The sequence below is a fragment of the Sus scrofa genome, chromosome 9 (genome assembly GCF_054392235.1).
Source record: "Sus scrofa isolate SSC_HxYL_T2T_F1_AM1 chromosome 9, Sscrofa_HxYL_maternal_Yorkshire_Landrace_v2.0, whole genome shotgun sequence".
Classification (NCBI taxonomy): domain Eukaryota; kingdom Metazoa; phylum Chordata; class Mammalia; order Artiodactyla; family Suidae; genus Sus; species Sus scrofa.
Genome location: NC_139391.1, coordinates 58540252 through 58563207, shown reverse-complemented (window position 1 = coordinate 58563207; position 22956 = coordinate 58540252). Strand labels below are relative to the sequence as shown.

The following is a 22956-nucleotide window of genomic DNA, read 5'->3' as shown; positions in this document are numbered from 1 at the left end:
CTGCAACACCCCCGCCTCTTTGGGAAGCAGAATGTGGGATGCGGCTGTATTGCTGATGGCCACAAGAGGGCGCCAGTGCGCCGTGCTAGGACTCTTTCCAGGCTACCGGATCGTCCATACAGCATGTGTATATTTATTTTCAATGAGGTCAGGAGTATCAAGGTTGTAAAATAACATATTTTCACTTGTTTTCTTCCTACATCTCAGACGTAGCTTTTCTGAAGTCAATTATCTCCCTGAGACGCTGTGCTCCCCACCCCCTTCCTCTCTGTGCTGCTTTTCAACACATCAGAGTCTGACACCAACAGTCTGCGAATTGGGGAAGAGGGGGGGCGCGGTGGGAGTGGGAGATAAAAAAGCAACTTTTTTCCCTGACCGGAGATGTGAAGTCCCTGTTTCCCTGTTCTGACATTTTGTTTTAAGAGGCAGCCTGCAAATGTAAGACCTCTGTTCTCCAGCTGGGTGGGGCAAGCAGAGCGGGGTGAGGGCTGTGATGCTGCCTGGGGACGGGGGTGTCCAGGGGGACCCCACCCCCACCCCCCAGCGCAGCACCGTTTCCCCAGCACTTCCCCAGGTGAAGGAAGGCAGAGGATTTCTAGAGAGGTCTCTGCAGAGGACAAAATTAGAGCAGTGAGCTGATACCCCAAAGTGTACTGTGTCAATACCTGGTGTTGTATTTAAATGGAGGCTTTGTCCAGAGCTGGGTGACCAGGAAGATGAGGGGACAGGAAGAAAGAATGCACACACACACGCACACACATGCAAATGCACACAGTGGGGCAGCAATTCTCAGCCCTTACCAAGTACAGTCCTGGAGCCTGACTGACACCTGAGCTGCACTTAGTCCAAAGGCCACATGCTCCTTTCAGGGCTGCCATGTCGCCTGCCCAGAAAAGCCCACTGGGATCTCTGTAGGGATCCAGTGGGTCAACGGCAAGCCCCACCCTCTCAGTCAGGAGCCCCGAGCCAGCCCTGAGCAGGCGTATCCCCTGCTTGACCAGCAGTTCAGCAGTGGGCAGCCACCAAGGCAGGGTCATCTTCTGGTCTCATTGCCATCTTTACCATCCACCCCAGAAATGCTAGTGCTTTCTGGCCTTGCCCAGCCCTCTCCTCTGTCTAGATCTATCTGGATGGCTCTAGGCTTCAAGTAACACAGCAGCTTCTTACTCTGATGCATGGGGGCCTTCTCTGTTCTAAGGGGAAAGCTCATCACAAAGCCTGACATGAGGCGGGGAAGAAGAGGCCAAGTATTTCAGTTCTGTAACCTCCGTGAAGCTCCTGCTAAGGACCAGGAGAACTAAGACCCAAATAAAATCAAGTCCCTCTCCTGAATGTCCTGGGAATTCTCCTGAGAAAGAAAATAAATACCCATGCTGCCGTCCCATGAAGCTCCTTCTAGAGCGATGGGAACAGAGCTGGATGGGGTAAGGAGGGGGCTTGGACAGGGTCTTGGCGGACAAGTGGGGAGTGTCCGTCCAGTCAGAAGAGAAAAGAAAGGAAGTTGGGAAGATTGGGCAGCCTGAGAAAGACATGTCACGTGAAAGTGACATGTGTGTGCGTGCACGCGTGCGTGCGTGCATGTGTGTGTGTGTAGTGCTTGGTGGTGGTGGCTGTCGCGAGCGGCTGCTGGGTCTGTACAGTTTCCTCAGGGTGGCAAAGCCACGTGGCTCTCAGCCCAAAGCCAGCCCAGGCATAGGGCTTGTTCCATGGTGTCAAGGTCTAAAGGCAGCTCTGAAGGCCCTTTAGCTGATGTCTCTAGAGGAGTCTTCAGCCCTTTACTGTCCCCTGACCCCAGGTGGGCTTGGCCTGTTTCCATGCCCTGCCTGGATCCTGGAGGCATTTGCGCTGTGTGCTGTGTGCTGTGTGGTTTTGGGGGTTTTTTTAGGGCCGCACCCATGGCATGTGGAAGTTCCCAGGCTAGGGGTCCAATCGGAGCTATAGCTGCCAGCCTACACCACAGCCTCAGCAATGCAGGATCCCCATGTCAGTGACCTACCCCATAGCTCACAACAAAGCCCCATCCCTGACCCACAGAGCAAGGCCAGGAATGGAACCTGCCTCCTCATGGGTACTAGTCGCATTCATTCCTGCTGCGCCACAATGGGAACGCCCTCTGTTTTAAGCCTCCCAAACGGAGCACCTCTGGATGTAAGCCCCTCAGGCTGCTGACAGATAGGGAGGGATGCTGGTGCCAGCCAGCCTCAGCAGTGTTCTGCTGCCTCTGCCACAAAGGCCCGTCACCCAGGACCCATGGTGTCAGAAAGTCCGACTCACTCTCCAAAGAGACAGTTTGTTTAGAAAGAGGAAGAGGGGACTGGGGCACACTGGGGTGAGCAGGAAAGGGCACACCGCAGGGGCCTCTGCTTCCCAGTGGAGCTGCAGCCCTGGAGCAGCCAGGACCTAGCCCCTGGCTCTGGGGCTGAGTGATGGGTGTGGGGTGGGGGGGCTCGTCCCTGAGCCCAGGAGCTGCTGCTGCTGTCCAAGGCACCACATGCTAGACTTCCCAGACCTTGACTTGACCTTCAAAGGGACCTCATCTCCCAAACCAAGAAATAGCATTGCCCTAATCAGACTCCCAGGTCGTCATTCTGGACTGGGCTCAGGGACACAGCTCTCTTTTTGCATTTTTTTTTTTTTTTAAGGGCTGCACCTGTGGCATATGGAGGTTCCCAGGCTAGGGGTCAAATTGGAGCTACAGCTGCCAGCCACAGCCACAGCCACAGCAACACCAGATCTGAGCTGTGTCTGTGACCTACCCCACAGCTCACGGCAACACCGGATCTTTAACCCACTGAACAAGGCCAGGGATCGAACCTGCAACCTCATGGTTCCTAGTCAGTTTTGTTTCCGCTGTGCCACACTGGGAACTCCTCTTTTTGCATTTTCAATGCCATCTTTTTGGTCAACTATTGTTGACTAGCACTTCATTCCCCTCTGGGGTGACCAGGCTTTAACTGCTTGCACCTCTGACTCTGGGCCAATTCTCAGAAGCCAAGCCACTGGCCAGCTCTCCCAGGCCCAGGCATGCCCAGTCCAGCGGGGGTTCCAAAGGAGGGTGAGGGTCCCCCCAGCCACTGCCACCCTGCTGCACTGGAAGACTCCCAAGCTCACACTGACTCTGCAGCTTTTTCTGCAAAGCCCAGAGCTAGGAGGGCAAGTGCAAGCAGGAGCCATGGCATGAATTAATCCCTTGAATATGCAGGTCATTGCAATGGAAGGAGATGGAAGGGGACAGGTGCCTGGCCCGCCATCAATAATTGTGCAGCAATGGGGTGGGGCCCTAGGGAGCTGAGGGGGTGGCACTGGTCTTCCAGATTGATTGTGCTCCATCCTGAAAGCTGTGAAGTTGCTGAGTGCAGAGCTCCCCTAGAAAGGCAGGGAGCCCAGAGCCACCTAGCAAATTCTTGACCTGAGCCCTCTGTGGAGATAGAGCTGGGGATGAGGAGGGGTGAGAAGGATGATGGCAGCAGAAGAGGGAGGATGGGAGGGAGGAAGGCGCAGAAAGTGGAGAATCAGATGAGGGAGGCTGAGGAGAACGGAAAGGAGGGGGCTCCCGGGCCCTCGGTGTCCACATCTAGCTGGACACCGACACGGCTGCCGTCTCCCCTCTCTCTACTGCCTGGGCTTATTCAGAAACATCTAGTGACCTGCCATGTCCTCTTGCCAGGTACCCCCATCCCTAGCCTCCTGCCTCTGTGTCAGAGCAAGGAGAGCTCGCTGACCCTGCAGGTCCATCTGTGATGCATATCCCAAGTGGCAGGATGGCCTTGTCTCTTAAGGCTGAGTTATGCCCCACTGTAGGAATGTACCACGTTTTCTTTATCCATTGATCCACCCCTGGATGCTTAGGTTGTTTCCACATCTTGGCCACTGTGAATACTTCTGTACTAATAATTCCACACAGTCATAAACAAATAAATAATAAATCGATAAATAAATAGAATAATCTGCACACTAAGTGGAATAAGCCAGGCGCAGAAAGATGCTGTGTGCGCTCTCTTACATACGGAATCTGCAACAGTGGCACTCCCAGAGAGATATATGCTGGGGAGGGGGATGTGGGGAGATGTTGGTCCAAGGGTCCAGAGGTTTAGTTTATCTGGAGAAGTGCATTCTGGGGATCTCCGGTACAGCAAGGTGGCGGGAGGTAACGGGGCCGTATTCTATACCTGGACTCTGCTAAGAGAGTAGATCTGTAGTGTTCTCCTCACACAAACCTGGGACCATGTGAGGTGACAGATCCTGTCACTTGATTGTGGAGGTTATGACCCAAGGTTCCACATATCACAGCATCACACTGCACACCTCAGATGTACACAGCGTTTATCTGCCAGTTATACCTCAATAAAGCTTAAAAAAAAAAGCAGCTTTACCACTATGGAAACCAGTATGGAGGTTCCTCAGAAAACTAAATATAGAGCTACCATATGATCCAGCAATCCCACTCCTGGGCATCTAACCAGACAAAACTACAATTCAAAAAGATACATGCACCTGTATGTTCACAGCAGCACTATTTGCAATAGCCAAGACATGGAGACAACCTAAACGTCCATTGACAGATGAATGATTAAGGAGATGTATATATACACAATGGAATACTACTCAGCCATAAAAAAGAATGAAATAATGTAATCTGCAGCAACATGGATGCAACTAGAGTTTCCATAGTAAGTGAAGTAAGTCAGAGAGAGACTGACAAATACCATGTGATATCACTTATATGTGGAAACTAAAATAGGGCACAAATGAACCTATCTACAGAACAGAAACAGACTCACAGACATAGAGAATAGCCTTGGGGTGACCAAATGGGAGGGGAGAAGAAGTGGGATGGAGGGGGAGTTTAGGGTTGGTAGATGCAAACTATTACATTTAGAACAGATAAGCATGAGGTCTGACTGTACAGCACAGGGAATGATATCCAGTCTCTTGTGATAGACCATGATGGAAGATAATATGAGAAAAAGAAAGTATATATGTATGACTGGATCACTTTGCTACACAGCAGAAATCGGTAGGACATTATAAATTAACCATACTTTAATTTAAAAAAACACCAAAAACAGCTCATTTTGGAGCAGTAAGAAGAAAGTGGGGTGGGGATGGGAAGAGGGGACGATGGCCCTGGCAGTCTGTTCCCAAGCCCCCTCCCCTCCTTCAGCCCAGCCCAGGCTGATTCCAGGAGACTTGTGCAGCTCCCCCTCCCCCAGTGGAGCTCAATGCAGGTGGGCAGTGAAGAGCTGACAGGGAAGCTGTCCAAAGGCAGCCGAGCCCTGCAGTCTGAGCAACCATCCTACAGCTCCCAAAACGTGCAAGAGAATAGCCATGTAATCACCTGCTCTTTAGCAGAAAAAGAGAGGGGGTGGAGGGAAGGAAAGAAAAAAAAAAAAAAAAAAAGCTTTTGCCAGCACGAAATTTTTCTTTCTTTTCCCCCAACTGGTTCATTTTGCTTAAAACCCAAGAGCCCAGTTTTTGCCCAAAGGGGAGGCAGGCATGGATACTGGAAGCAGAGAGAGAACTTTCCAGGGCCCTTCCACTTAGAATGATGCAATCCAACGTGATCGCTTAAAAGGGACTCATGTTAATAGCCTACAAATGAGAAGTCAGAGACAATTAAAATTCATTCCCAATTAATTGGTTTTTTTCTTCTCTCATTACTGAGAGTTGCCAGTCAGATAACAGCCAAGCCTCAGACACAAAGCAGCCAGCGGCCCCCACCCCTCAGCAGGTGCACCCAGAAGGGGGCTTGGAGCCTCCCAGCCTCTAGGGCCCAGCCTCCTCTCCTCCAGCAAAGGGCTCCCCGACCCTCTGTGGGCAGGAGGGAGCCAGCATCTTTGGAAGCTGAGGAACCTCCAAGCCGTGAAGTCATGAACAAGTTTATTACCAGGACTCTGCCAGGGACTTTTTTTATAGTTTTTAATTCCGGTTTATTTACTCCCAGGAGTAATGGCCTCAGCAGCTACATTTATTACTGACTCAGTCTCTACTTTGGTTCCCAGCAAAGTCCTCCTCCCTCTCCCCTTCCTTCCCTCCTGGGCTTCTACCAAAATCCCGGTTCCGTATCCCTGCCAGCTCCACAGCCCGAAAACCACATCAGAGCCTGTGTTGATAGTGCCCAGCCCACCTAGGCTCAGACAGCCCTCCCACCCAGACGCCCAATCATCCCCAGGTCTCTGATGAAACAAAAAACAAACCGCCACAACAAACACAGGCTAAGGAAATTTTGAGACACACAGAGTCATTATATGGACTTGGCTGACTCCTCGCCCTCTATTTCCTGCAGTGGTTTTGATCTCTGACCCTCGGTTAGAGTGCTGGAGTCACTGGAAAGACCATGACCTTGCCCTCTCTTTTTGTGATATGGGAGAGTGTTTCCGTTGAACATCTGGCCTCACTTGGGTCTAGTGGCCCAGAGTGGACGGCTCTGAAGAACCAACTTGAGGCACAGATGGACCATGAGTCATGGAGAGGCCTGGGCGGGGAGTCAGTCCTGGGAGGAAACCCTGAGATCCCAGGGGATTCAAGAATCAGCCTCCTTAGAAAGCAGGGTGGGTCCCTGTCACTCCTGCCACCAGCCAACCTCCCTGAGAATAAAGTTCGCACACAGCCTTTATTATTATTGTTGTTGTTTGAGACGCCTTGTGATCACTGGGCTAGATTCCTTCAGAAGCCAAATAATGGGATGCATTTCCACCCTGGCTTTATAATTAATGTTTGCATCATTTATCTTTCGTGGAAAGATTATTCTGACTAACGAGGTTCTGGGCCACTAATTCATTACACTGCCTTGTCACTTCCTGCTCCTTCTTATTACTCAGAAATAGACTCATTAGTCAGAGTTCAATGACAGGGAGAAATTGTGTTCGTTAATTTAATTCCTTCATTCATTCTGGGCCCCATGTTTGTCCGAAATTGGGGATGAGAAGGGGGAGATGTTACTTGTCTCAAGTCTTTGCTTCTGCTTCATTATACCTTCCACCTCCCTCCTGTTCAACAAGAAAAAGCCAGGACAGCTCTAGCAGTGGCCACATAAGCACTGCCCTTCCTCAGATCAAAGCTTAAGCAGTAGGTGAGGGGACATAAACCCAGGTACGTAGGTGCTTGTTACATATAACTGAGGTGTTGGTTTTTTTGTAGCCTGGACTCTCAATTTGTGGCACTCTCTGGGAATCCTTAGAACTAGCCAGGGACCCAGATAGTGCATGCTTTAGGTGATATATCTGTACCTAGACGTCTGTGTCTATAGCTAGTTGTCTATATCGATATTGGTATCTGTAGGTATATCTGTATCTGTATCTATATCTGTATCTGAATCTCTTTCTCTCTATATATATATATCTATCTATCTGTGTCTACATCTCTATCTCTGTCTGTATCTATACCTATATCTGCATCTGTATCTATATTTACATCTGATTTGTATCTATCTATATCTGTATCTCTATCTCTGCCTATATATCAAAATCTACATCTGTATTTGAATCTATCTATCTATCTATCTAATCTCTAGCTCTAGCTCTATCACTATCTGTATCTCTATCTCTGCCTATAACTACATCTGTATCTATATCTGAATCTATATATCAATATCTGTATCTGTATCTGTATCTGTACCTATGTGATACAAAGTGTCCTCAGAGTCTTCCATGGGTAAGTTGACACCATATAATGTCTACAGCCTGGGCTCTGGAGTTAGACGTGTGTTCATACAGGTGCTGTGTGTCTTTACTCCAGATACTTAATCTCTCTGAGCTGCACTTTCTTATCCACAAAGCAGGAGTGCCAATCACTATCCTTTGATATTGAGGATGGGGCCCCAGAAGTGGTTTGCACAGCACCTAGGACTCTTAAGGACTTGGAGGAAAGGTACACCTGGAGTTCAACTAATCAAGGCTCAGACAGTGGGACGAGGGAACGTCTTCATGCAGAGCACGTGGAAAAGCCCGAGGATGCCGGGGCCTACCCAGACCATTTGAGTGGGAATCGCTGGGCACAGGGTGAGGGCATCCATGGTTTTATTCTCGCCAGTGGTGCTAAGGTCAGGGTTGAGGATGACTCAGCCTCTTGAGGTCTGTGGGGAGCACCTTCAGCCTTGAGCAAGCAGAGAGTACTAACCGCACTCGGTCTTTTTGAAAGGGCTGCTCAGGAGTTCCTATTGTGGTTCAGCAGGTTAAGGACCCAACTAGTATCCATGAGGATGCAGATTTGATCTCTGGCCTCACTCAGTGGGTTAAGGATCTAGTGTTGCCATGAGCTGTGGTATAGGTTGCAGATGTGGCTTGGATCCCGTGTTGCTGTGGCTGTGGTGTAGGCCAGCAGCTCAAGCTCCAATTTGACCCCTAGCCAGGGAACTTCCATATGCCACCGGTGAGGCCCTAAAAAGAAAAGGGGGGGCTGCCCAGAGGTGTCCCCCTGCCAGGAGTTCACTGCTATGGACAAGGACGGGTCCCTGGGTTGCTCCAGGAGCACAATTGGGGCCTAGATTGTTCTAGGAGCTGGGCAGACCACAGAGAGCACAAAGCAGTCCTGAGAGCCTGCACCTGAGGCTGCCAGTTTATTGGGGCCTGGAACCAACTCACTGATGACCAAGCTTAGGTGCAAATCAGAACAAATGCACTGGGGTGAGCAGCCTGATCCCAAGGCCATGACTCAGCCTGGGGACCAGGAAGACTTTCCCAAGAAAAGGTCTTGGATTGAGTCATGAAAGATGCCCAGGGGTCCCCAGGGGGGAGCGAGCAGGCGTGCTTTCCTCGTGGAAGAGTCGAGGACCAGGGCTAAGCCTGGGTATCTTGAGCAAGAAAAGCAGAGGGCAGAGATGAGCTGGAGAGAGCAGTGACCAGGGCCTGCAGGGCTTGAGGCTGTGGCTAAGGGTTTGGTCCTCCTTTATTAGAACAAAGTGATGCTCTTAAGCTGAGAAATTTTAAGTGGGGCAAACAGGTAGGGTGACAAGATGAAATAAGCTATTCTTCAAGCCCACTCACTTCCTGGCCCCGTGGTCCCAAGGTCCAAGGTGATGGCAAGATGCGGCAGGGATAGGAAAAGCGCTCCCCCCAACCCCCTGCACTGAGACCCTTTGGTCAGTCCCTGATGGGAAGCACTGAAGCCCAGGTTACTAGTGGGTGAGGCTGTACTGCTCAGAGGAGTAGGAGCAGAAAATAGCAGAGAACACCTGCTCTAGATCTTTACCCACCAAGAAATGGATAAGCAACTCAGCTTCCAGGAGTGTTGACAGCAGCAACCTCTGGAATGTCCTCCCCTGTGATCAGTTATTCAAGTGGAAATCTTTTTGTAGTGGCAGCTTGGTGAGTCTGTCACCAGGAGTCTGGCCATGTCTGATGGACCCATTCAGCTGTTTGTTGACTTGAAAGGCTACGGACCACGTCCTTGGTGAGCACACAGTAGGAATGTCACCTGGGACTTCTTGGCTTTCAGTCAGTCTTTGCCTGGAGGTCCCAGGCTTCTCTCAGGTCAGGATGTCAGAACTGTGTGTGTTCACTGAAAACGAGCCTTTATTCTGAGACCCGCTGATCTGGGAGGGCGCCCTGGAGGCAAGGCTCCATGTCCAAATAGATCAGGATATTGGAGGAAAGACTGACAACACCCCCCCATCAATGTCTGTTTGTGGCACCTTATGAGTTCATGGTCAATAACTGCATCCTCAGTGATGTAATCCTTCAGGTTTGACCACTATTATTTGTAAGTTTCATTTAAATAGAGGAACATCCAGAGATGGCAAGGGAGGAGGCAGGCCAGGGATGGGACTGTGGACCAGTCATGAGTCTGTGACCCAAGGCAGTTCTTCTCCCCATGCCAGGAAGGTTGAAATCCAATCCAATGAAAGTCAATCAAGGGGGAGAAAAGTGGAAAGTCCACAGGCCTCTGTAGACCATGGCCTGCAGGCTGATGAATTCAACAATCCCAGGCACTGAGCCCTGACACCAGACTTGTTTTTTTCAATTACTGGGGGTGGGGTTGGGGCGGGGGAAGGCCAGATTAAATGAAGTACCCTGGGTGAATGTTTAACACAATGCCGAGCACACACTAAAAAAATCCCAATATCATACATACCGTTAGCTATTAGTCCTATCACTATTTTTTTTTTTTTTCTTTTTGTCTTTTTGCCATTTCTTGGGCCACTCTTGTGGCATATGGAGGTTCCCAAGCTAGGGGTCTAATCAGAGCCATAGCCGCCAGCCTATACCAGAGACACAGCAACCAGGATCCGAGCTGCGTCTGCAACCTACACCACAGCTCACGGCAACGCTGGATCCTTAACCTACTGAGCAAGGCCAGGGATCGAACCCGCAACCTCATGGTTCCTAGTCAGATTCGTTAACCACTGAGCCACGACGGGAACTCCAGTCCTATCACTATTAATAGAGATAATAAGGGTTAGGAAACTGGATGTGGAGCCCTATGTTACAACAGATGTTATTCATTATCTCCATGAATTTTTAACACAGCAGTGAGACATACATCATACCCATTATACAGATAAGAAAAGTGAGGCTCCAACTGGTACCTTACAAAAGGTCAGGCAAATAGTAGAGCAGAGACTGGACTTGAAAGTCTGCCTTTTTTCTGTGGCCTGTGGGAAGTTGTTTTTCCTAGACCCTTGAGCTGAAGCATGATTAATTCATGCAGTGACTAGTTTGTCTGGAGGGCCACAATGTAGGACCATAGACTAGGTGGCTTAAACAACAGAAATTTATCACCTCATAGTTCTGGAGGGGAGAAGTCCAAAGTCGAGTGTCTAGGGACAGGTTTCATTCCAAAGCCTCTCTCCTTGGCTTAGAGATGGCCATGTTTCCCCCTGTGTCTTAACACGGCGTTCCCTCTGTGTCTGCCTGAGTCCTAGTCCCCTCTTTTTGTAAGAACTCCAGCCAGACGGGACGACAGCCCACCCCTATGACCTCAGTTTACCTTAATTACCCTTTTAAAGGTGTTCTCTCCAAAGACAGTCACCTTCTCAGGTGGGAGGGCCTGAACAGATGAATTTTGGAGGGGACCCAACTTGGCCCCTCTAGCAGTGACCACATCATCCAGAGAAAGCTCTGTGTCCAGGTGGGGTCTACGCCTGGCTTTCACATCGAGGCAGTGACTCTGTATCTAAAATATTTTTTGCCCCATAGTACAAAAGAGCCTTTGACTACGAATGGTTAGGCGAAGGTCAGGGTTCGGACACCTCACTCCAGAGCTGAAGTTTGGAAAGGATGGGTAGGAGAGGAGTGGTCCTGGTTGTTAGCCTTCAGAGATCTCTTAATCTCCCCGAGGGACTAGAGGGGATCACAAAGATGCCACTGGCCAACACAGGAAGCATTTCAAGCATAGTGACCTGACTGCATGAGGGGTGCCCATATATGGACTGCAGGGAGCAGTTGTGTGGGTCTCGCCCTCAGTGCCAAACTGATGCTCGAAGGGCACCAGCCCAAGGAGAACCCGGTCATCTGCACAAGCACCTGGGGGGGAGGGTTGTGCGGGGTGGCCCTAGTCCCTTTGTTCATGTCTCCTCCTTCAGCCTGCCATGAAAGGATGGAGACAGGTGTAAAAAGGTGGCTTTTAAACATTGCTGGAAAAAGAAAATGATCAAATCCCAAAGAATGATGTAAGAGAGCCATGCCCACCTTCCCACTCAGGACCCTCTCCAGCCTTTGGCTTTGGGGGAGAATGAACCACCTCTCACATCCACTAGGCTTGTTCGTCCTACTAAAATGGTCAAATTACCATATAGGAAGAAGAGACAGGAAGGGAAGCACGTGGCCTGCGCATTCATTTGGTACCTGGCACTGGTGGGGGGGGGAGACAGCTGGAGAGAGGGGGAATTTAATTTCCTAGGGCCCACACTTTTCTGAGTGATTGGCAGGCTAATTTTGCTCTCCACTAGGCCTGGTATTGAAAGGAAGCGAAGACTCAGAAAGCTGCCAAGAACTGTTCCTTGCTTTTGGCAAAAAAATTCTAGACCTCATCAGAAAAATCAAGAACTCGGCTTAGAGATGTGGGGAGCTGGAAGGAAAGGGGATTGTTCAGGTAATGATAATAAGCACATATTGTTAGCACGTCCCTTCACAGATACTGTTCTCTGATGTGGTCGCCTATTAAGCTGATGAAATAGTGCTATACTTCATTTGCCTTCGTTGTGATGTAACAGGCTCAGAGAATTAAATAGATTGCCCAGGGGTCACACAGTAAATTAATGGCAGAGTCAGGCTTCACCCCCAAATTCCTCTAAGCCGGCACCCAGTTCTTTTCCACCTCCCTGTGCTGGCTCCTCCAAGGTCTTGTCCAGAGGGCTACCTCCCTGGTCCAGCGTGGGGCTGATCTAAGTAGCTAGAAAGGAACAAGTCCAGCTTCCTCTCTGTGTTACCCTCTCCTCTTCTGAGATATGTGGTGTGCAAGCAGGTAAGAGCCTGGGTATCACCGTGAAAGAGGTACAGATTCAAATTCAAGCTTCAAGGTCAGGTGACCTTGGGCAAAGTAACTCATCTCTGTAAGCCTTGATTTCTAAGTTTGTAAAAAACGATGATAAAATCAACATCATAGGATTGCTTTGAAAATAAAATATGAGAGAGAGAGATTTAGCATGGTGTCTGAAATTCATGAAGGCCAGCTTTAAAGAAATGTAACAGAATGGTCCTTGTTGGCAGTGGCGGGGGGGGGGGGGGCGGGGCGCGGGCTTTGAGCAGCCCCAAGCAGGCTTTGCAAAGGTGGCAGAGGCGGGGCTTATGGAATTTGACACACCCTTGGTTTCAGTCTCTCCCAGCTCACTCCCACTGCTGCCTCCTGATACCCAGGGACCCCAGGACCCAAGAGGCACAAATTCCATCAGGCCACCTGTCCCTCTTCCCAGGCCAGAACCTTGCAGATGGACAGAGAGGTCAAGGAAGGCCATGGAGCCCAGAGTGGAGAGAAAAACATGGAGGGAGATCAATGCTGGACCCATGTAATTAACTGTGCCCATGGGGGGCACTGGAGCCAGGGGGCAGGATGGATCGATGGATTCCAAACCAGGTGAAGAAACTGGATTTCGGCGACCAAGCTGTGAAGTAAATACAGTGCCAGGCAAGGCGCCAGAGAAGCCATGAGGGAGTGAAACCCAGCACATATGGTTATCTTGAGGAAAAATAGTGAGAGGGCAGATCTGAAAAGGGTCTTTGCTCCTTGTCCCTCCCAAAGGCAAAAGTCTCAGCTTTATGTGTTTGCACCTAAAGATATGCATGTGTGTGTTGAATATGCTAGTGTCGGTGTGTTGGGGGGGAGGTGTGTGTGTGCAAGCACTCCCATTTATCCTCCCATTCCACAGCACAGCAAAAACACCGATCTGTTGTTTAAAAGGTAAGTGCAAATGGAACCGAATTCTCATAGTTCTGAGAAGCACAGCATATGCAAACTATGCAAACATATCCATTGTACTTATGTGCCCTGTGGACATTTTTCTTGTGAAATTAACATATACTCTATTACCTCCTTTTTTCTTCTTCGTCTTCTTTTTTTTTTTTTTTTTTTGCATTTTAGGGTCTCACCCATGGCATTTGGAAGTTTCCAGGCTAGTGCTGAATTGAAGCTATGGCTCCGGGCCTACGCCACAGCCACAGCAACGCAGGCTCCAAGACACATCTGCAACATACACCACAGCTCAGGGCAATGCACTGAGTGACGCCAGGAATGGAACCTACATCCTCATGGATCCTAGTCAGGTTTGTTTTTTTTTTTGTTTTTTGTTTTTTGTTTTTTTGTCTTTTGTCTTTTGTTGTTGTTGTTGTTGTTGCTATTTCTTGCTAGTCGGGTTTGTTAACCGCTGAGCCACGAAGGGAACTTCCTATTACCTCCTTATTAATCAGAAATTCCAAGGCACTGATTTCATCCATTGTAACATCCTGGCCTCCCAGCGCCCCTGCCTCTGAGCCCACAAGCCAAACTAGGGCTCCAAAGGGGCAGCCTAGGGGTGAATGCCACCTCTTCCCCACCCACTCAACTCTTGCCATCTCCATAAAAGACAGAATATCAAGACAAAGAGGAAATCATGTTACAACCCTTATTCTAATGTTGACAAATTCCAGAAAAAGATCAAATTTCCAACAAAGCCAATGACTCGATCAACCTTGATCCAAAAACAGCAAAGAGAAATCTATCCTCTGTGACAAGGGGACTCCAGAAAGCCCTCTGGCTAAGAACCCCATCTTTGTATTGCCCTATTGGGCAAGATGCTAGGATTACTTCTTGGTTACAGTTTTTCTGCATTTTTCAAAGCTGTTGTGCATGGGGCAGGGGTGGGGGGTTGGCTACAGAGCTCTCTCTTGGACTAGGATCCAGAGAAATGGCAGCTTAATTTGCCACAGTTTTGCAGGACAAATATCAAAAAACTTTCCCAGGCCTGTCTGCAGCCACGAAAGTGTGACAGGAATCACCGCGCCTTTAGCGAAAATATAATAAAAGACCACAAGATTGGGATACAATGTCATGAAAAGAGGCGTATGGCGATTTTCCCTCTGCAATGGCTTTCAGAGGGGAACGCTGCCTTTTGAGCTTGCTTTTTTGTTGTCCTCTCTGTTGAAATGGAGGAAAAGAGAATTTACAAAACAACTGAGTATCCAAAATGTAGAAATGGAATTAAACACCTTGAATAACAACTTTGGATATTTTTGCCTTTTTTTTTTTTTTTTTTTTTTTTTGTCTATTTGCCATTTCTTTGGGGCGCTCCCACGGCATATGGAGGTTCCCAGGCTAGGGGTCCAATCAGAGCTGTAGCCACTGGCCTACGCCAGAGCCACAGCAACTCGGGATCCGAGCCGTGTCTGCAACCTACACCACAGCCCATGGCAACACCGGATCCTTAACCCACTGATCGAGGCCAGGGACCGAACCCGAAACCTCATGATTCCTAGTCAGATTCGTTAACCACTGCGCCACGACAGAAACTCCTATTTTTGCCTTTTTCTAACTTTTCTAATGTCTGCAAATTTGTCTCCTGTGTGGATGAGAACTTGGCCTGCAAGGGTGACAGACTAAAGTGGTTTCCTTCTCCCCTTCCAACCCACCCAATTCCCCAATCAAGTTTATTTATTTCCCGTAATGGGACAGGATAGGACCGTGCACTTTATTTTATTTATTTATTTTTGGTCTTTTTGCCATTTCTTGGGCCGCTCCCGTGGCATATGGAGGTTCCCAGGCTAGGGGTTGAATCGGAGCTGTAGCTGCCAGCCTACGCCAGAGCCACAGCAACGCGGGATCTGAGCCGCATCTGCAACCTACACCACAGCTCGTGGCAACGCCGGGTCCTTAACCCACTGAGCAAGGGCAGGGATCGAACCCCAAACCTCATGGATCCTAGTCGGATTCGTTAACCACTGCACCACGACAGGAACTCCGGGAACTCCTTTTCATTTGTTTCTAATATTTCTGGCTACATTGCTCATAGGAACAAAGGACAAATGACCCAGTGGACTATTACTACACTTCATCTTGTCCCTAACAAAATACAATACTAATTTGAAAAGCACAAACAGGAAATAAAAGAAATTTAAATTTAATATTTGGTTAAAAAAGTACAGGAGTTCCCACTTTGGGAACCACTGCGCCACAACGGGAACTCCAGGACCGTGCACTTTAAATATTTTTAATTGAATTGAGTCGTATGTTCCCCACCTAGATTTATAGTCTATTGACTAGGATGCTTTAAGTTTCTTGCTCTCAAAGAAAATAGTAAATACACATGGGCAGCGCCATCGGTCAATTATTTCAGTGCATCGTTCACATGTTATAGGAAAAATCGAAGTCCGAGGGGATAGCAGTTGGATTTCAGAACAGTAGAAAGCCCACACCCATCTTGAACTTCAAAATACCTTCCTTGAATGATCAAGAGGTAACGCAGGCGGCTATAAGGACACATCGGCCTCCAGCTTTAGAGGCCACTTTGCTGCAGGCTAAGGAGAAACCAAGGGGTATCGCAGCCCCGGTGACCAGGAACGAAAGCAAAAATCCGCCCCCCACCTCCGGGAACTAGACAGGCTCTCAGTCTCCCCAGGCATCTCCTTTCTGTCCAGAAAAGTCCACGCCACAGGCATCCCAACATGACACGGATGTTATCTTCCACATGCCTAATTTCCCTCCTGGGGGGTGTTTGGATTCTGCCTCTCCAGATGGAAGCACATTCTCCCCTACTCCCTGGACCACCAACCCACCAACCCACCGCCAAGTAGCAAACACACGACGGAGGACGCAACCCCACCCCCACCCCCACCCCCATTCCAGGGAAACCTCACCGGGGAACGATTCCTTGGCGACAGCACGGGGCATCCACTTTAGAAAACAGACCTCTTTCCAAGAGCAAAGGCATCTGCGTCTCGAAAGCCACAGCCAGGACCCTGACCTCCATCCGGGGGTCCTGGGGAAAGGCGTCCACCGCGACTCAGGGGAGCTCCCCCGCCCTGCCTGCGCAAAGGACGACGGTCTCACGGCACCTACCTGTACCGCCCTCGCCGGCCACCTCTTCCCACCTTCCCCGTTTCTTTTCCGATCATTTTTTTTTCCACTTTAAAAACATCCAACTTTGCCTTGGGGATGAGCAGAATGAAATGTCACTTACCTATAAAAAGAGAGACAGGAGAGAAAGCCGTGCATCCCATTACACACAAGCTCTTTGAAATCAAGGCCAGCTTCCGACTTTGAAACTGTAACAATGAGTGAATATTACTTTTTCATCCTACCTTTCTATATTTAATGAAACTCAGATTTTGCAAGAAGCCCGTCCCCAGGGCCCGGCCTCCGCCTGTGGTTTCTTTCTGCTTGGTGGTGGCTGCCTGTCCTTCTCCACCCTGGCCCTGCACTGGCTGCTCCCTCTTTTCACTGAGGAAAGGTCTGGGGGGATGAGGGAGGACCAGGTGCCTTGGAGATCAAGGGGATGGGACAGATGTAGGTGCTGAGTTTGTGGGAGGGTGGAGCCTCTTCTCTCATGGGGAGGGGGAGGGGGCATCGGAACCTGAGCTGGTGCCTGCCTGGGAGAAAGGTCACAGCTTCCCACAGGTGACTTTCCTTGGAGGCTCCAGGGCCTTTCAGAGGATTGACTGAGTCCTCTCTTTACCCCCCTCCCCCGTCCCCCTCCCCCTCATCCCCCTCCCCCCTCCAGTTAGGATGAACTCACTCCGGGTCTCTAGCTTCACTCTTTGTCACACGGTATTCAATAGTCACCTTAGGGCTCAGGGTTCAGAACTGCATCTACAGAAATCGCTAGTTATCTCAGCCAGTGCAACTGCACCGTGAGGCCAGCTGAGAACTGCAGGGCGGATTTTCTCCAAAGCCCTGACTCCCCATAGGATCCAGCCTGGTCCATCAACATCCTAGGAGACCTCCTGCCTGGAACTGGGGAGGCTGGGTCCTCGCCTTGCCTGGATTCCAGCCTTCAAGGCTCCCACCCTTCACACTGCAGGCTCCTCACAGCCCAGTGGACCCTCCCCTGTGCCGCAGGGAAGCCCAGCTCACCCAAAAGCAGCCCCTCACCAGACACTGCACCACTCCCCCCCACCACACACATGCTCTAAATACTTTAAAATCAATTTTAGTGACCTGCCTATATCTTTTACTTATAAAATATAATACTGAATAACTCTGTTCTTTCGAGTCTCTTCTTGGAGATTTTAGTTTTCTGTTTTTTCTCCTCCAAGCTTCTCTGAGAACCTCTATGGAGAACAACTCAGAGCTGAGGATTGAATAGGAAAGTAACCACGTGTCATGTCCCCTGATGGACCAGTCCTAACGCTGCATCCATTCCCCAAAGAGTTTTCTACTCCGGATGCTCCACCAAGAAGGGACTCATGCTTGAGGATCTTGGGGCGATGCTGCACCCCCTCCCCTCAGAGATTCGGGACCACATCAGTATATTAAAGCCTTGGAGAAGGTCCCAGTGAAGAGCCATACTTAGGCATTTCCTAAAGGTATTTGGCTCAGAAACTTTCCTCCCTTGCACAAATTAAAACATTCTTCACTGCTTCAGAAGGCTGGTTATGTTGTTGTACCGGGAATAACTGATCTGGCTTTATCACAGGCTGTGGCTGGGGGACCCTGAAAGCAAGAACCACCCCTCCACCCCATCCCATGGCAAGTATAGCCCTGGACCTTAGCACCCCGGCTCCCACTCCATCCCCCATCCAGTTGGGAGAGGTCCACCAGCTGGCCCCTCAACAGAGAGATGGAGAGATTTCTACACACCCTGCAGCCTCCGTCAGCCTCCGTCAGGATGTGATAAGGCTGCTACAGGTCTTTAAATGTGCTCTGAAAACTGTAAAGAGCTAATGGTTTTTAGGACTTGGTGTCCAGGACTGCTGTCTTTGGGATGCTCTGGGCTTCACTGGCCCTGGGGAGCTGATGATGAAAAAGGCAGGGGTGGGGGGATGGGGGAGCACTTTTCCTTTCAGCAGCAAGTAAGGGGTCTGGACTGGTGTGTCTTGATTACCTGGTCCCTGAGGGAGGGAACTGACTCCCTAGGGATTTCTCCCTCTTTCCTATCTATGCCTAGGAGTCTCCCTCTGCACAGGAGTGATCTCTCTGCCTTCTCAATAGTCACACCTTTCATTGCCTGTAATCCTCTTCCCTCTCTGCTCCGCAGCATTGCAGCTGGGCAAGTTCTCAGTTCCCAGATCCTTTAAGTGGGGAAAGGAGGCAGGCGCTGAATCAGACCTGGGGAAGCAATGCCTCGTCTGCCTCTCACGTGACTCTGACATGAGGACAAATGGGCATTAAAACAATGACGTGTCCATGTAGGTACATGGATGCCACCTACATGGATGCAAGAGTGCTCTGCTCTTGTTTGGGGGCTAATAACAGGATGGGGGAGGCTGAGTGTAAGTGGGGGTAGCGGTGTGTGCGAAATCTATTTTCTGCTTAGTTTTGCTTAACCTGCTGTTCCCGTCATGGCTCAGTGGTTAACGAACCTGTCTAGGATCCATGAGGACACAGGTTCGATCCCTGGCCTCACTCAGTGGGCTAAGGAGGGATCCAGCATCGCCCTGAGCTGTGGTGTAGGTTGCAGATGTGGCTCGGATCCTGCATTGCTGTGGCTCTGGCAGAGGGCGGCAGCTGTAGCTCCGATTTGACCCCTAGCCTGGGAACCTCCATATGCTGTGAGTGGGGCTCTAAAAGACAAAAAAAGACAAAAAAAAAAAAATTTTTTTTTTTGCTTAACCTGAATCTACTCTAAAATATAAAGCTTATGAATGTAAAAAGTCCTACTTTCTAAGTTTTCATTTATTCCAGAAAATACAGTTGATCCTTGAACAACACAGAGGTTGGGGTGCCGAACCTCCGCACAGTCGAGAACCCTCATAACTTATAGTTGACCCTTCTTATCTTCAGTTCCACACCTGGGGATTCAATCAACTTATAGATCATGTCATATGTAGTACGTATTATTGAAAAAAAAAATCCACATATAAATGAACCTACACAGTTTAAACCCGTGTCGTTCAAGGGTCAACTGTATTCTTGACCACAATCTCTGTGTAAGGCCCAGAATTATTTCCTGCAGAGTAGGAGAATTCTGATAGTCTCCAAAGCGCCTTTTACAGGGCCATGTGGAAAGAATGGGGAAAAAAAATGGGCCAACCTCCCAGCCCTGGGAGAGCTTGGAAACTCCACAGGAAGAGAGGAAAACAGAAAGTTGGGGAAATACTCAGGAAATCACGAATGCTGTCCTGAGCTCACCTCCCCCCGCCTCATCCTTGGGAATTGTGCCTGTGGTTTGCCCCCAGCTCAGGTGCCGAGAATCTCTGAGGCTGTCCCGTAGCCCCCCAAAGGTAGCCCCCACCACCCTGAGCCCAGCGCTGGCTTTTAGCCTTCCTTCCTCTCTGCTGCTTACTGGGGTCTGTTGTCTCCACTCTGCTCTATCTATCTTGACTCTGCTCGATCTTGACTCTGCACCTGCCAACTCATAGCACAGCTCCTACTGCAAAATGAGTTCTAAGGAAACTCGAGGTTCTCAGCCCTTCTTGAATTTGGAATGGCAGATGAGGGATCGTGCATCTCTGTACACCGGATATGGTGATAGCTCTGGGACTGTAGGGCCAGGAGATATGGCCCCTGCCCCCTTATAGCCTAGACAGGAGAGAAGCTGGGGAGGCGCGTTGAGTTGCAATGTGGCATCAGAGCTGACACAGCAGCAGCAGGCGCAGGGTGACATAAGGCGACAAGGCATCTTAGCCTTTTGTGTGGGTGTGAGAATAATATGAAGGAAAACAAACAGCAGACAGTAGAGAGGATCAGGGAAACCTTTGAAGAAGTGGCTGGCCCTTTTCAGGAAGCTCTGGCTGCAAAGCTGCATTAAAAATCCATTGCCCGCCCTGTGTCCCCCATTGCTCAGGGGCAAAGGCGAGCCCTCCTCTGTTTTCTGCTCCCCGAACTACATAGTTCTTCTCTGACAGGATTCCCTTCCAACCTGTCCTCAGATCTAAGGTGGGGCTCAGAGGCTTGCCTCTCAGAAGGGCTCAGGATCCAGAAGGGAGCCAACTGCAGATGGGCTAACTTGACATTGACTCAACTTAAGGCTCTACAAGCCCAACCCATTTCAATGATTTTTTTTTTTCCTATTCTTTATAGGGCCATCGTAAAACCCCAAATGGTGAGGGCCCAACTGTTTACAAGAGTCTCAACTGCAGACAGTCTCTCACAGATCTCCACTCCTCATTTTAACCCTGAGTGTGAAGGAGGGTCTGTTAACCCATTCAGCCCTCCCGTCAGGCTGCTCCTAAGAAAGGATGCCCGGCCCCAAGGGAGACTCAGGGAGCACCAAGGACTCAGGCAGATCTGAAATGCACACATTCTGTGCATAGTTCAAGTGCTTTTCTGTGCAAATGGGTCTTCTTCCAGCAGAAGTGTTTATACTGACAGTTGCATACTTATTCTAAACTTGGGTGGGCGCTTGACTGGATCAAGTCTTGCTTGAGCCAAGACTAGCTCTTCTCAACCCTTCCCTCTGATGGCCTTTGGGCCTTCAAGGAATGGGAGATAGAATAAAAAGGCAAGTGCTGTCAGAGTCCCTCTTCTCCAGCCCTGCTCATCCACCCACACTCTGCAAACTGGGAATCTGAAAATTCGTCCACGGGGGCCCCGATCCCACATCTTCCAACAGCAACTCTAACAGGCATTCATGGCCAGCCTCAAACTCCTCTCCTTGGCATCCATCACAGCTCTGTCCGTGCCACCAGGGGAATGACTCCTAAAGACCTGCGGTCATTCTCTTGACCCAGAGGCCCTGCATCACAGCCCACGTTGTAATACTGGAAGGAAAAGCGATTAGGATTGCTTTTGAGTCTACAAAATGATGTGGGATCACCTAGAGAAGCAGTATTCTAAGCAGGTATTCTAGAAGGCAGTGGGGTGGATTGAAAGCCACTTTTCCAGCCAACCCCCAAGTGGGAAGAGGGTGGGGGAGTCCCTTAAGTTCGTCTATGTTCCCACCCCCCCCCAAGCAAAACTGCTGATATGCAAGGGTCCACCTCTGCTGCCCACATTGTCTTAACACTGGAGAGAGGGGTCTGGCACTAACACTTAATTGGCGGCAAAACAGAGGCCCAGGGAAATGTTGGCTGGAATCTGGTGGATGCAGGGGGAGTGAGGGAAGGAGAGGGTATGGGATTCTGACTGCCAGTCTAATGTCACTCACATGTCCTGGCATTCTTTCCCAGGATGAGGCAGGAGCTGGCAACATGGCCAAGATGGGTGGGGGCAGATGCCAAGATGGGCAGAGGATTTGGTCCCAGCATCAGAAGGGAGCTGTTTGCATACTCTCTGAGGCTTCCACTGGATTCCTCTGAGTAACGCCTTTCCTTTCTCTCTCATTGCCTCACACAAAACCTGGCTGGGTAACTTTCTCTTCTTTCCAGTGAGTGTATCTCCTGATTTTCACAACCGGACAGAGCACCATGCTCCACTTCTTGGAGACACCGTTTCCTTCCTGCCAACCCTGCTCTCCTTTCTCCTCTCATTCCAGATGGGGATCTGGAGTGGAGGTGATGCCAGGAGAGGAGTCTGAGGCTATGAGCAGGGATGCAGCCCAGCCTGCTCACCTCACAGGTGGTGAATAGCCACTGGTGCAAGACCAGCCACACTGGTGGCTCCCCTGCATTCCAGGATGCTGCAGGAAACTTGTACCAACCTCACCTGGCTGCACAGTCCCTGTTTACCTGTGAGCTCTCTCAAGAAAGGAAGGTGAAAGGTGCCAGCTCAGATGCCACAAATTAGCATCTTCTCCTGAACTACTAAGCAAACATCCCCAAATGTCTCAGAATTCCAGAACACAGAAAGCATAGCAGCCAATGTTCTGGGGTGGGCTAAGGACCTCAGGCCCCTTTTTCTACCACATCAGTGGTTCTCCACTTTCACTGCCCCTTAGAATCACCTGAGCAGATGTTTAAAATCCCTCACCCAAGCTCCATCCCTGTCTAATCAAATCAGAATGCCTGGGAGGAGGACTCTGGCATCGCTGTCTTTAAAAACTGCCCAGGGGAGGGATTCCAACCTGCAGCTGAGTTTGAGAACCAGTGAGTGGATCAGGCATGAGAGCCCCATGCTGATTAAAGGCCAGGCTGCTAGGCTCCAGCCCTATTTCGAATTGAGCTGGTTTGAGGTGTGGCCTGAGAATCTGCATTTCTGGGCAGTGTTGCTGCTGGTAGGGGATGGGACTTGGAGAATTGTTGCATTAGACAGGCTCTTTGGAGTAAATCTGGCCTGGAGGGCTTATTCCCATTCCCACTGCAGCTCTTGGAACTGAGAATTCCTCCCATCCTTCCAGGCTTCTCTGCAACAGACACAAGGGTGCTGGCCCTGCCATTGAGCAAAGTGGTCTTCCTGGCTTGTCCTTATCTTCCCAGGGCTATGCCTGGAAAGAAAGCTTTCTGTAAAAGGGGCTTCCCCAGCAGAAAGCAAAGGAGGCCAGTGTTTCCTTTTCCCATGTCTCCTGCTGCCAGA

The 22956-nt window shown here is 49.9% G+C and overlaps 1 protein-coding gene across 4 annotated transcripts in view; it reads right to left on the bottom strand.

Moving 5' to 3' along the window:
* The window catches only part of NTM (neurotrimin), a 1001303-nt gene that overhangs the window by 679790 nt on the left and 298557 nt on the right, over positions 1–22956 (bottom strand). The gene's annotated exons all lie outside the window — the stretch shown is intronic.